Genomic DNA, 15418 nt, shown 5'->3' with positions numbered 1-15418 from the left:
CTTCCAGCACAATGTTGAATAACAGTGGTGACAGCGGGCATCCTTGTCTTGTTCCTGATCTTAGAGGGAAGGCTTTCAGTCTCTCACCATTGAGTACTATGCTGGCTGTGGGTTTTTCATATATGCTCTTTATCATGTTGAGGAAGTTTCCTTCAATTCCTACCTTTTGAAGTGTTTTTATCAAAAACGGATGTTGGATTTTGTCAAATGCTTTTTCAGCATCTATTGAGATGATCAATTGATTTTTCCCTTTCGAGTTTTTAATGTGTTGTAATACATTGATTGTTTTTCTTATGTTGAACCATCCTTGCATGCCTGGAATGAACCCCACTTGGTCATGGTGTATGATTTTTTTAATGTGTCTTTGGATTCGATTTGCAAGTATTTTGTTGAGGATTTTTGCATCTATATTCATTAGGGAGATTGGCCGGTAGTTTTCCTTTTTTGTAGCATCTTTGCCTGGTTTTGGTATTAGATTGATGTTAGCTTCATAAAATGAATTAGGTAGTGTTCCATTTTTTTCAATGTTTTGAAAGAGTTTGAGTAAGATTGGTGTCAGTTCTTTCTGGAAAGTTTGGTAGAATTCCCCTGTGAAGCCGTCTGGCCCTGGGCATTTATTTGTGGGAAGATTTTTGATGACTGATTGGATCTCTTTGCTTGTGATGGGTTGGTTGAGGTCTTCTATTTCTTCTCTGGTCAGTCTAGGTTGTTCATATGTTTCCAGGAAATTGTCCATTTCTTCTACATTATCCAGTTTGTTGCCATACAGTTGTTCATAATATCCTCTTATAATTTTTTTAATTTCTTCAGGATCTGCAGTTATGTCACCTTTTTCATTCATTATTTTGTTTATATGGGTCTTCTCTCTTTTTGATTTTGTCAGTCTAGCTAGGGGCTTGTCAATCTTGTTGATCTTCTCAAAGAACCAACTTTTGGTGATATTTATCCTTTCTATTGTTTTTTTGTTCTCTATGTCATTTATTTCTGCTTTAATCCTTGTTATTTCTTTTCTTGTACTTGGTTTAGGATTGGTTTGCTGTTCATTTTCTAGCTTCTTCAGTTGATCCATTAGTTCTTTGATTTTGGCTCTTTCTTCCTTTTTAATATATGCGTTTAGTGCTATAAATTTCCCCCTTAGCACTGCTTTTGCTGCATCCCATAGGTTTTGGTATGTTGTGTTCTCATTTTCATTCGTCTCTATATATTTAGCAATTTCTCTTGCTATTTCTTCTTTAACCCACTGATTGTTTAGGAGTGTGTTGTTTAACCTCCAGGTATTTGTGAATTTTCTAAGTCTCTGATGGTTATTGACTTCTAATTGTATTCCATTGTGGTCAGAGAATGTGCTTTGAATAATTTCAATCTTTTTAAATTTATTGAGGCTTGTTTTATGTCCCAGCATATGATCTATTCTGGAGAAAGTTCCGTGAGCACTAGAAAAGTATGTGTATCCTGTTGATTTGGGATGTAATGTCCTGTAGATGTCTGTTAAATCTAATTCATTTATCAGATTGTTTAGGTTTTCAATTTCCTTATTGGTCTTCTGTCTGGTTGATCTATCTATAGGAGAGAGTGATGTGTTGAAGTCTCCCACAATTATTGTGGAAACATCAATTGCTTCCTTTAGTTTTGCCAATGTTTCTCTCATGTATTTTGTGGCACCTTGATTGGGTGCATAGACATTTACGATTGTTATTTCTTCTTGCTGAATTGCCCCTTTTATTAGTATGTAGTGGCCTTCTTTGTCTCTCAAAACATCCCTGCATTTGAAGTCTATTTTATCTGAGATTAATATTGCTACACCTGCTTTCTTTTGGCTGTAGCTTGCATGAAATATTTTTTTCCATCCTTTCACTTTCAGTTTCTTTGTGTCCCTGTGTCTAAGATGAGTCTCTTGTATGCAACATATTGATGGTTCATTTTTTTTGATCCATTCTGCGAATCTATATCTTTTAATTGGGGAGTTTAATCCATTTACATTCAACGTTAAAACCGTGAAGGCATTTCTTGAATCGGCCATCTTATCCTTTGGATTATGTTTGCCATATTTTTCCCTCTCTCTATTAATATCCTTTATTGTACCCATACCGAATCTCTTTAGTACTGAACCTTTCTCCAAGTCTCTCTGTCCTGTCTTTGTTTCTCTGTCTGTAGGGCTCCCTTTAGTATCTCCAGTAGGGCAGGTCTCTTGTTAGCAAATTCTCTCAGCATTTGTTTGTCTGTGAAAAATTTAAGCTCTCCCTCAAATTTGAAGGAGAGCTTTGCTGGATAAAGTATTCTTGGCTGGAAATTCCTCTCACTCAGAATTTTAAATATATTGTGCCACTGCCTTCTCGCCTCCATGGTGGCTGCTGAGTAGTCACTACTTAGTCTTATGCTGTTTCCTTTGTATGTGGTGAATTGCTTTTCTCTTGCTGCTTTCAGAACTTGCTCCTTCTCTTCTATGTTTGACAGTGTGATCAGTATATGTCTCGGAGTGGGTTTTTTTGGATTTATTCTATTTGGAGTTCGCTGAGCATTTATGATTTGTGTATTTATGTTGTTTAGAAGATTTGGGAAGTTTTCCCCAACAATTTCTTTGAATACTCTTCCTAGACCTTTACCCTTTTCTTCCCCTTCTGGGACACCAATGAGTCTTATATTCGGACGTTTCATATTATCTATCATATCCCTGAGGTCCATTTCGAGTTTTTCAATTTTTTTCCCCATTCTTTCTTTTATGTTTTCATTTTCCATTCTGTCATCTTCCAGGTCACTGATTCGTTGTTCAACTTCCTCTAGTCTTGTACTATGAGTGTCCAGAATCTTTTTAATTTGGTCAACAGTTTCTTTAATTTCCATAAGATCATCCATTTTTTTATTTAGTCTTGCAATGTCTTCTTTATGCTCTTCTAGGGTCTTCTTGATTTCCTTCATATCCCGTACTAGGGTCTCATTGTTCATCTTTAGTTCTTTGAGTAGCTGCTCTAGGTGTGTCTCTTCTGGTCTTTTGATTTGGGTGCTTGGGCTTGGGTTATCCATATCGTCTGGTTTTTTCATATGCTTTATAATTTTCTGTTGTTTTTGGCCTCGTGGCATTTGCTGACCTTGATAGGGTTCTTTTAGGGTTTGTAGAGCAGTTGAAGTCCTTATCTCTAATTTATTAGATCTACAGCTTCGTGGAGTACACTTTCTCTAACTAACCAGCAGGTGGCGTCCACGAGCCACCTGTTCTCCACAAGCCAGATCTCCCCTGCTTAGCCTTTTTGGTGAGTGGGGGAGTGAGTCTTGTGGGGCCCAATTGGTGTCCCAAGCTTGCGTGTGTAGTTGGTGTTGCCTGCCCTGTATGTGGGGCGTGTTTCTGGGCAGTCGGGGAGGGGGGGTGGCCCTAACAATCAAATCTCCCTGATGATCCTAGAGTTTTAAAGCTACTGCAATAGTCTAATCCTTCAGTTCAGTCCTGCCACAGTTTGTCTCTGCCACTGACCCACAAGTCTTTGGTATTGGCGTATGGCTCCTGAGACTTGCAAGTGGGCCCCTCTTCCAGGCTGTGCACCCCGGGTCCTCTGTTGAGGGATGACTGTGCTATGTCGCAGGTGAGTGCCGTCCCCCCAGGGCAGTTCTGGGCTGCTGGGCTGTGTTGGGAGGCTCCCAGTCTGCTCAAATGATGGCTGAATGGGGCTCTGTTAATTCACACTGCTCCCCCTTCCCAGCTCTGGGACATTCAGCTGAGGTTGCAGGGAAGGCTAATGTCCACGCCCAGTTTTGTGGTGTGTGCCTGTTATTTGAAGCACTTCCGTCACACTGGGTTGTCTGGGGCAGCTCTGGGCTATGGGGCTGGCGATGGGCAGGAGTGTTTCCTGTCCACCAGGATGGTGGCTGTGAGCGGACACCCCCCTTTTCTTGGGAAGTTGTGTTGTTTAGTGAATTTTCTCAGCCACTGGATTATTTCCTTTTGTCTCAGAGCTCTCTTAGTTCTGCTCTTGAGTTGACGTGCCCAAATTTCAATTCTTTGAAGCTTTCTGTATTGAGCTTCTTAGAGTAATTGTTTTAGAAAAAGCAAAAAGGATTTAAAAAAAAAAAAAAAAAAAAAAACGGCCCTCCTCAGAGATCTAATGGGTTATTGAAATGCTAATAGACAAAGCAACCAGGGCCATTAAGGAAAAGTGCCCAGGGCAGAGAGATCAGCCTTGCTTCGGGATTTGCATATGCGCCTCAAGGCCTGATCTCCGCCCTTCCCCTTTCTGTGTTCACCAGAACTCCAAAAATCCTCTGCTTTTATTTTGGAGTTTTTCGTGTTGTTTTTTTTCTATGCCTGTCTCCTCTCTGCTGGGCTGGCTGCTCTCAGAGTCTCTGGTGTCTGGCCTCAGTCTATCTATGGTTGGAGTTTGAATCAGTAGAATGAGTTTCCGGTAAGAGCAGCCACTGCAATTCTCCCTTCTCCTTCCCGGAGCTGACAGCCCCTCCTCCCCCGGGACTGAGCCTGGCAGGGAGGGGCGCGGGTCCCCTGGCCGCAAAAACTTACAGATTTCGCTGATCTCAGCAGTTCCACGTTTTCATGAGTGTTGTATGAAGTATGCCCAAAGACAGATTGCTCTGTGGTGTCCAGTCCACGCAGTTCCTGGCTTTTTACCTACTTTCCTGGAGGAGTAACTAAAACATACAGCTCACCAGTCTGCCATCTTGCCCCGCCTCCCTCCACACTGTACATTTTAATATTTTATGTGCTAACTCTAGTATTTAGTACCTGGGATTCTTGTTTTTTAAGTGTGTATCCAGCTAGAGATATGACAGAGATTTCCTTGAGTGCCAGGAGCCAACAAAACCAAACAAACCAATGCAAAAAACACCTTTCACAGTCTTTGTATATTGGCTCTGCATTGGTGGCTGCTCTCATTCAGAGATTAGCTCTCCCATCAAGAAGGTCAGCACAAGGTAAAGGTGAAGTGCAGGGTGCTCTCTGTCTTTTCTGGGCCTGTATATTTTCCTGGGCTTGTATTCCCTCATAGTCTTAGGGAGTCCCCCATTTTCAGAAATTCTAATGTCCCCTCTACTCCTGAAGTAATAGACTTCCCCCAACTCCTGGGTGCTGACTGTATTTCCTAAAGCAGGTAATCTTTTGCCCCAGGCCATTTTGATTGAGTTGTTTCTTGAACTGCTTTAGCTGTCTATAACCTGCTTCTTTCTGCAGGGCAAATTCTAGGATGGAGAGTCAGAGATGAATTTCCTGATTCAGTCCTTCATGCTGCATATGATATATCAGCACTGACATACAGGCACCCCAGTATGTGCATAGGAGTTACTCTACTCCCTCTAGAACAGGGTCAGGGACCCATAAAGGAAGCACAGGCTGGCTCCACACCACTCTGGAGAGCTGGTAGGGGAGGGGCCAGCAAGGGCACCAGAAGCTGCTTCTACTGTTTTTAAAGCTGTGTTTTCTTGATTCAGCACATGCCTGGTTACTGCAACACTTTAGCTGTTTTCCAGAGTTTGGGGGAAGATGGCTCTCCCAGTTTTTGCTGGTTGTTCAAAGACTCTATGAGGGAGGAATGTCATCCTGGAGTGTCTTACACCACCATCTTGGTTGACTGCTAGTCACAGAGATTCTTAATTTTGCCTTCTATGACTATCTCAAGACGGGGTCCTTCCATCCATCATTCTCTTTCCAACATCTTCAATCTCTTCCTCTCTACTGGCTTCACTCTTTCTTCCTTCAACATACTCAGGCAACCTTAATCCTCCAGTAGTTCCTTTGGCTAACAACTCATTCCTTGCCTTTTTTTTTTTTTTTAACTGCCACATGTTTTGATGCACTGATATTCCTGTTTACCGATTCCTTAGTGCTTGTTCTTTCTTTACCCCCAGCAAGCTAAATTTTATACTTTTTCTTCTCTTAAAATTTTCTTGATGCCACCATGCATTCTTAATTGTCAAATCCAAGTCAATTCACATCACGAAACCCATGCCTACTCTTGACAACATCTTTCTTTTTAGAAGTCTCCTAGTTTGCTTCCCAGAATTCTACACTATCCTTTTCCTCTTTCTAGCTCTATGATCAGCAATTTTCTGTCTTCTCCATGCATTCCCTATCATTTTACTGACTTATAAGTGTATATTTATTCATAATTAAGTCTTATCCATTGGCTTTTCTGTCTTTGTAACCTCCCAAGAAAAACTCATTTATTTATAGCATACATTAACCTTTTCTTCCTTCCAGACCAGTTCCCTTCCTGAATTCCTGCTTTTGTTTATGTTATCATGATATTCTTGGGCCCTCTATCACAAGCCTGGGAACCTTTTAGTAGTCTACTCTCTGCCACCACCTGTTTCCTACTAGTTCCCAGACATTACTACCTTACTTAGCTCACAGTGGGCTCTCAATGAATGCATGTTGCAGGAACTAAATAAGAATATCCTGCCTTCTTATCCCTAGATTAGTACAATAAACCTCTAAATGGTGTTCATCTTCCCAAATAGTATCCTTTCCAGTTTATTCTTCATCTTGCCCTAAAATACATTGGTCTTCCCTTGGCCTTTCCATTGTCTAGACTAGAGCAGGAGTGGTAAGCGGACTTCATGTCTTGTATCAACCCTATGCAATGGTAGGAGGTACCTAGAGTAATATCAAGAAGGATTCTGAGGTTCCATTAAGGCTTAATAGGAAAGCATGTGATGCTTGTTTAGCTAAACCTGCCACAGGTCTGGGAAGGAGAAGTGTAACGTGTATAGACTTGTGCTAACTATGTTCATTCTTGGCCTACAGGATAACTACTAATACATGGCTCATGTGTTCCTTTCAGTACCATCTCTAGTTATTTATAGTTCCCAGTATTTTGCTTCAGCAAAACTCACTGTTCTTGAAACAAGTCTCTCAAATTTTCATGCCATGGTTGCTCAAATTTACCCCAACTTAAAATTTCGTTCCATCTTGTCTCCTTTCTTGCCTCTCAATTTAAATCCATCCTCTTCCATAAATTCTTCCCAGAACATTTTAATCCATAAGAATGTCTTCTGAAGTTCTATGATACAGGTTATCTGAACAGTTCATTTGGCATTTAAACTCATACTGCCTTGGAATATTTTTTGTATTTTTGTTTGAGCTTGTAGTATCAGTTTCCCTTTCCTATGTTATATCTGCAATGAAATTTTAAATTTAATATTATCTTCAATGATAAAATTTTCATATGCCCAGCATAATTGAAGAATTGCTTATGCATGTCTACTATGGGTAGTAATTTCCTAGGGTAGAAGAACTATTTATGTAATAAATTGTCTTTCACATAGTAGGTGTTCATAACATATTATTGGTTTAAATTACAAATGCCAGTGGATGTATATTGCCTCATCATGTGTTTTACTTGGTGCTCTATGTTTTATTTATATCATCTCATTTAGTCCTTATAAAAATCTTATGAGGTGTATTTCACAATACCCAAATTTTGCAGAAGCTATATTGTGTATAAATATTAAAGTTAAGAAACTTGTCCAGGGTAAGTTACACAGATAGTAACTTTTGGAAACTTGGTTCAAATAAAGGTCAGGATACGGTGATGCCACTGGAAAAATTAGACAGAAAAGCATGCCTAATTCTTAAGCAAAACCCTATTACTCAGAGGAGCTTTTGCAGAATGCTAGCTTATTTCTGGTCATTGGCTCTTGTAGCAAAATAACACCTGAGCTTCTGCATGTATGAGCAACATGCTCAAATGTGAATAAATGTGCTAGCAAAACAAAGCTGTACTTTTGTCAGAAAGGTGTGTCTGACAGATAGGATATCTACCTCTGAAATGCAAGCTTTGGAAACCAGGGTGTGAACTGGGACTTCAATATTCCAAGAGGAAAACATCATTCTGAGTGCAAGGAGGACTAAATAGCTCCCGGGCCCATCGTGCATATTGACTTAGATGGATATCTGAGGCTTGCCAGATTGGCCTGGACCCATTGAACACTTTAAGTCAGTTGGAATCCCTGAAAAGACCACAGATGCTGGGGCTGTTCAGAACAGTCTCTATCTTCCTAAGATTCTCTAAGCTGACACTGAAAATCTCTAGAAGACCTGTACAGCAAAGATGGTCATGGGCAGTACAGGAAGACCAGTGGTCCAATTCAAGTGGCTGCAGGAAGCCCCTAAATAGCCGAGAAAGGTGTAACTTGACTGCAGCCGTCATAATTCCCCACTTGGGGGCACCAAAATGATGCCTCTGTTTTCTCTTCTTTCTTTCTGATGGCAAGAATTATTTTACAATGAGATGAAAAGAATTCTGAATGCAGTTATTTCAGGGTGAGGACGAGTTGGTAATGGTTTATGTTTATCATTCGTTCACACAGCCTGCTTTTAATGCGTGCAATCTCTCTATTAATGAACTAGAAATTGACTGCTTCTAAGAGGAGGTAATGTCCTTCTGATGGATAGTGCACTGGGCCAGGAGTCGGCAGACCTGGGCGCGATAAAAGAAACAGAGTTAGAAGGGACTTCGGAGGCTGTAATCTAACTTCCTACTAATTCACATATACACTCTACCATGCCCCTGACCAGTGATCACCCACTTTCAGTTCATGAGGACCACTGCGTAATTGTGTGATTAGACAAGCCACTTAGCATGTACATTATAGAATCATAGAATGATTGAGCTGGAGACTGGCTAGTCAACCCCTTCATTCTGAGATGAGGGCCAGTGAGGGTAAGTGACTTACCCCAGAAGGTCAGTGGCATGGCTGGAACAAAGCCTCCTGACTCCCAGGTCAGGGAGGAGAACTCCTCCATAATAATTGTTCCATTAGTTAAACGGAAGTAGTGGTGACTGTCTCCTAGGGTGTGAGAGCTTTAGGAAAAACAATTGGAAATTGAAGATACCATCATTTGAATGTTCCAGTTAATGAATTAAGGCAGAAGCTAGAGGGAGGAGGGGGAGGAGGTGGTAGTGGCGTGGGGGCTAATTGGAACTTAATTCTAATCACGTAGCACCCCCTGGACTCAAATGGTATTTATGGACAAGAATAATATGATTTTCTTGAGGATCACTTTCAGGAAGGTTGATTGTAGAACCACCAGATTTCAGCAAGAAATATTTATCTTCCCGGTGGTCTTTACTTGACATCAGGATTAGAGGAATTCACTGGTTAATCTAAACCTAGTCATGCAGATTTAACTTTTTATTCCATTTTGGCAGGCTTACCTCTAAGAAATAAGTAACTTTAAAAATACATATATCTGCTCCTTATTTGAACAGCTTGATGACTAATTTGAATCACACTTCACTTGTGGGTGCTCAGAAACTGTGTGATACCTTAGGGAGTTGCCTTACAGAAATTTTAAAGATGTTTTTAAAAGGAATTATATCTGAGTTCTTTAAATTACATATGGTTTAATCTAGGAAAGGACAATTGAAGCCTTCATTTAAATAGATTTATTCCAATTTCATAAGTGGAAATAAATTTTCCAGAGATAACTTGGTATGTGCCTATCCAGATTGTAGCATTTCCCTACTTTCTAATTTAAATGCTCCTGTATGTGAATCTTGGCTCTAGAATGGCATATATTAAAAGGCTTAGTCATCATTATTGTAAATACCCCTGAATTAATTCAGATCTCTTTGGAGCCTTGATGTAACATCCTTTTCTTTTCTTTTTCATTTTCGTTTCTTGTACTCCCCTGCATCTCTCCTTAATTTGTTTGCTATATTCTCATTCTCTTCCTTTCGTCTATGTCAGCCTTTGTCAAGGACATAAAACTGTCTTCCACCTTTCAAAAACCTAGTAGTCTCTGTACAGTTAAAGGGGGATATTTAGAGCAGTTACCACATAGGAAGCAATATTTGAATAGATCCATTTAAATATTAGAAGAAAAGTTCAAAGTGGTGCAATAGCTTATCCAAGATCACTGTGCCAGTTTGAGTGTATTGTGTCCCCCGAGCTTGATAGAAAAGGCCAAAACTGCTTTAAAGAGACTGTTTGTGGAAATATGGACTCTAAAGATACTTCTGACGAGGACTTGAACAGAAATGATGAATGTTGTTGTGAACTGGAAGAAAGGCGATCCTTGTTTTAAAGTGGCAGAGGATTTGGCAAAATTGAGTCCTGGTGTCATATGGAAGGAAGAATCTGGAAGCAACAACCTGGAATACTTAGCTGAGGAGATCTCCAGACTACGTGTGGAGGACATATCCTGGCTTCTCCTTGCAGCTTATAGTAAAATGCGAGCGGAGAGAGATAAACTTAGAACTGAACTCTTGGGTTCAAAGAAACCAGAAGCTGATGGCTTGGAAAATTACAAGCTTCCATGGGGTGGAATCCCAGAAGCTACAGCCCAACATGGGATGTAACCAAACATGGAACCCAGCCGCCATTTCAGTACAAGCCAAGATTGGAGATGGAATTATACAGAAAGGATTTGTGGAAACTCCTATTGTCTGATGGCTTTGACCCCTGTGTGCTTCATGCAAAGCCAACAGAATTTTTGCGAGAACTTTATAGACAGAGCCGCTGCCAGGCTGGACTGGAGGAGACAGACAAGGAACAAATTGCAGGAAAAATTTCTTCAAAGACAGAGCCATGGAGGTTGAGGTCTGGAGTCAAGAGGCCTTGGGCTGGGAGAGCGGAGCAGCCCACATGCATGGAAAGGGTGAGTTTGCCCTGGAGGTCGAGGGCGGGCTTTCCGCCTCGATGCTCTGGAAGAGTTTTGCCACCTCAGGTCCCAAAGAGGGTGGAGCACATTTCCAGGGAATTGAGGAGAGCCTGGCTGCCACCACACTGTTCTGAAGGGGTTGAGCGTGTGCCCCGGAGATGGAAGGGAATCCGGGAGCTGCCCCGATGTTTGAGGAGGGTGGGGCCGAGAAGGTGGTCATGTGGAAATGTTGGAACACTCACCTAAGCGTTTGGAGAGGAAAGGGCTGCCAGAAAGGCCCTTAGGAAGGGTTAGACTCCCGCTCTCTCAAGCTCCAAGGATGCAACGTCGTTCTGTAAATGACTCTCAGACTTTGAAATCTAATGGAGTTTGTCCTGCAGGTTTTAGGAACTGTTTTGGTCCTGTGAACTCTGTTTTCCTTACTCTTTCTCCTTATGGCAATGGAAATGTTTATCCTATGAATGTCCCTCCTTTGTATATTGGAAGCATATAACTTGTTCTAAGTCCACAGATCCAAGCTAAAGGAAAAGTATGCCTTAGGACTGACCACGCCTATATTTGATTTTGATGGGATTTTGTACTTAACTTTTGTTACTGAAATGATTTGAGTTTTTGTGATATTGTGATGGAATGAATGTATTTTGTATTTGGAAAGATAATGTCATTTTGGGTTCCAGGGGGTGGAATGTGCCGGTTTGAGTGTATTGTGTCCCCCAAATGCCATTATCTTTGTAGTCTTGTGTGGGGCAGAAGTTTTGGTGTTGGTTAGATTTGCTTGGAATGTGCCCCACCCAGCTGTGGGCAATGATTCTGATGAGATGTTCCCATGGAGGCGTGGCCCCGCCCATTTGGGGTGGGCCTTGATCGGTGGAGCTATATAAATGAGCTAACTTGGGGGGAGAAAAGAGAGTGCAGCTGGGAGTGATGTTTTGAAGAAGAGCAAGCTTGCTAGAGAGAAATGTCCTGGGAGAAAGCCATTTTGTAACCACAACTTTGTAGGAGACGCCAGCCATGTGCCTTCCCAGCTAACAGAGGTTTTCCGCATGCCTTTGGCCATCCTCCAGCGAAGGTACCCGATTGGTGATGTGTTACCTTGGACACTTTATGGCCTTAAGACTGTAACTGTATAGCCAAATAAACCCCCTTTTTATAAAAGCCAGTCCATCTCTGGTGTTTTGCATTCTGCAGCATTAGCAAACTAGAACAATCACAGAAATAGTAAATGGTAGAACTGGGATCTCAACTTGGGTCTCTCCTGCTGCATGACCTACATGTGCACTTTTCACATCTCATGCCTCTTCCAGGCCCTTGATTTAGGTCAACAACATATTTTGAAAACACCAAAAACAAGGCAAAAAGTATTAACATTTTCCTTCTCTGGGGCCACTTTGCAATTCCCTTTCAATAAGGCAGCCCCATTTTTGAATCATCCAAAGATACTCTTATTGCTTATTGGCTTCTATTTTGGTATTACAAAAGCATGATAATTACTAACCACAGCAACAAACAAAGCATGTAATCTATCCTATGGCCATCTAAGTTCATTTAAATTAGGGTAAGTGAGTGAGGACAAAATAGAGATTCAATCTATGGACATGTTTAGCTTTACTGCAAGAATAACTGATCCGTAGCTCAGAACTGCACATCTAACCAAGCCAACTATCATGTCTTCTTATTTCAAGTAAAAACTGGGGCCCTAGCAGAAGTTCCAGATGTCCCAGCACATAGCAATTTGCCATAACTAGAAGATTATTTTAGAACAATAATTCTAAACATATATCACATTGATAATGGACCTCCCATCATCCTTTGAGTAGGTGTTATGGCACACGTTGGAGTCATTGTGTAACTGTAATTGTATTCTTATATCATTCATTCATTCATTCATTCTGCAAATGTTCTTCACACATCGAGCTAACTTTGAAAGCTGCCTCTGCTACTTATTAACTGTGAAACTTTGGCAAGTTACAAAGTTATTTTCTCACCTGCAAAGTGTGAAATATAGTAAAATAAAGTCTGAAATTGTTAGCCCTCTCCCTGGTGTAAAATTAATTCTAACTGATCGGAACCATCATGACTTTATCTCTCCATCTAGTCTAGAACATAAGCATACTAAAAGCAGGGAACATGTGGCAAGCACCCCTTAATAGCCCTTGATAGCACATGGGATGGCGCATGGTCTTTGTGGACTTGCATACATACATGGGCAGTCCCAAGTACAACTGATTCTAAAATCCAACTCCCTGCAACCCATACTGGATATCTGTCAACACTGACAGTTCGTAGGGAAACATGTGATTATTTGCTTAATTCTGTCCAATATAGGTAGCCACTTTATGCACACCAAGCTCGCTATCTTCTCTCTGTTAATAGCAAATGTGGAAAATGTCTAAACAATTTTTAGAGTTACAAAGGGGTATCTCAGTAAATGACTTCCAGTCAGCTTGACTCTTTAAAAAGACAAAAGAAAAGGGAAATTTCCCATTTGAAAGGAAGGGTCCCTTTGTTAGGTCTGACAACTGACCTAACTTTCATACACAAAGAGCCTGAGCTTGCCTCCCCATCTGGATCCCAGCTAGAAAAGGACTTGATTAGAGGACAAGATGCAATAAAAAATAAAATGAGTAGACAAGATATTTTAAGTTGGAATCACTATTACATTTCTGAATGCTGTGTTGCGTAAAGGGGAGGGATGTGCATCATGGAAGATATTGTCAATAAAGAAGAGTTATCCTGATCGTCTGGAAGTTTCTGGAAGTTGATCTGGGTGAGCTCATTTTGAGTCCTCTCCTCTGCACAAGGTCTGCGGCTTACATCCCGCTGCCCAGCTGGAGGGAACAAAGATGGCAGTGGGCCCTCCAAGTTCCCTAACATCCAGCACGTGGGCCAGCTGCCTCTGCCTGTGGAGATCCTGGCTGAACTCGTTTTAATTCAGACATCAGACACTATATATTATATCCCTTTTGGATTTTCCCATTAATCATTTGGGGAACTATCAGGCTGTTTGATTTCCTACTGTACAATATAGCAGACATTTTCTCTGCCTTGCATGAAACTATATTGGTGGGAGGGCATTTTCTAAAGAAATCATATTGGAATCTTTTTTTTTTTTTTTTTAAAGAGATTGCACTGAAGTCACAATAGGGAAAATTGGTAGGTTTTCTTTTTGCTTGTCTTAATGGAAAAAAAAAGCTCTATCCAGTTTTAAAGATCTATAAACAGCTCAGCTAATAGGAACGAGGTTGGCAAAATAAGAGCTCTAACTTCTGAAGTTTAGCAGAAACCTATGCATCAGAATAAAGAAAATGATTCAGGAGAGTGCTTTGATATTTTTTCCCCACTACAACAAAGTACAGCCCTGCTTGTCAGCCCATCTGTATTTTGCCGTCATCTAATAAACTGGCTAGGCGAGAGCTGCAAAGGAACATTATAATATTGACAATGTTGCTGGAAAGCCATGTTCTTTAGAATGAATTAACTTTTGGTGCACTGCTGAACATATGAAGAAAAATTGGCTTAGCAGAAAAAAAATTCACTTTAACTCATTTTTTGCCACTGGGGCCCATGCAGGAATAAAAAAACGAGGCTAGTGCATTTGTACCCTCAAAGCAGCCCATCTTGTCATGTCCTTAAGCTATAATACATCTCCTAAACTTTAGGAAAGATCTGGTAATTCTTGGACTGAGGTGAATGGAATTGCAGGTAAAACTGGTACCAAATAGGCAAGTTATTAGTGTAATGCAAAGGTTAACATTAGTAAAAGTGCAAAAAATAAAGCTGAATTAACTTTATGATATTATTTATTGTATCTAGTGTTCATTTGTAGGAGTCATAACAATACATGTTTCCACCATATTCTCAGATCACTGAGGATAGATTGCATTCTTATAGTAATTTTCTATCCTACACCTCTCAGAATTTCTGTTAAGTAGAAAATGCCGGAATTGGCTTGTGCTCTATCTTGGCTTTTCCCTTGCTCCTAGTTTAGTTCCCTTTAAAAAAGTTATTATGTAATGTTTTATTAACAGAGCTTACATATATTTACATATGTGATAATACACTAATTAATAAGAAATAACACCATATATAATATGAAAATAAAAACATCGTAACTTCCGGTGGCTGTACTGGGCACTTTATTCTCTTGTGCCATGAAGATTAACCTCTAATGTTCTAGTTCTAGAAGTGGAACTAGGAGCACGTTTCTTTAACCCTAAATGAGTGGGCCTTTATGTCGAGGCTGAATAGTATAAGTTATACATACATGAAACCTGCGTAGTGTTCTGGTTTGCTAATGCTGCTGTTATGCAAAATACCAGAAATGGATTGGCTTTTAAAAGGGGGTTTATTTGGTTACACAGTTACAGTCTTAAGGCCATAAAAGTGTTCAGGCTAAGGCATCAACACAAATATGCCTTCACCGAAGGAAGGCCAAGGGGGTCCAGTAAACCTCTGTTAACTGGGAAGGCACATGCTGGTGTTTGCTAATCCCGGGTTGTGTTCTAGCTTCTCAAAATGTTGCTCTTGAGGGGTTCTGTCTTCTTTTAGCTTCTCCGGAGCAAAGTGTCAGCAAAAGTCTGCTTTCAATGGCTGTCTCCAAAATGCCTCTAAGCTGCAGCAGCGGGCTCCTTCTGTCTGAGCTTTTACATAGGACTCCAATGATTAAATCAAGCCCTATGCTGAATGGGCAGGGCCACACATCCATGGAAATAATCTCATCAAAGGTATTTACCCACAGTTGGGACGGGGGTCACATCTCCATGGAAACAACCTAATCCAAAGATTCCAACCTAATCAGCACTAATATGTCTGCCC

Source organism: Choloepus didactylus, chromosome 14 (assembly GCF_015220235.1).
Source record: "Choloepus didactylus isolate mChoDid1 chromosome 14, mChoDid1.pri, whole genome shotgun sequence".
NCBI classification, from domain to species: Eukaryota; Metazoa; Chordata; class Mammalia; order Pilosa; family Megalonychidae; genus Choloepus; species Choloepus didactylus.
This window is presented reverse-complemented; position numbering follows the sequence as displayed.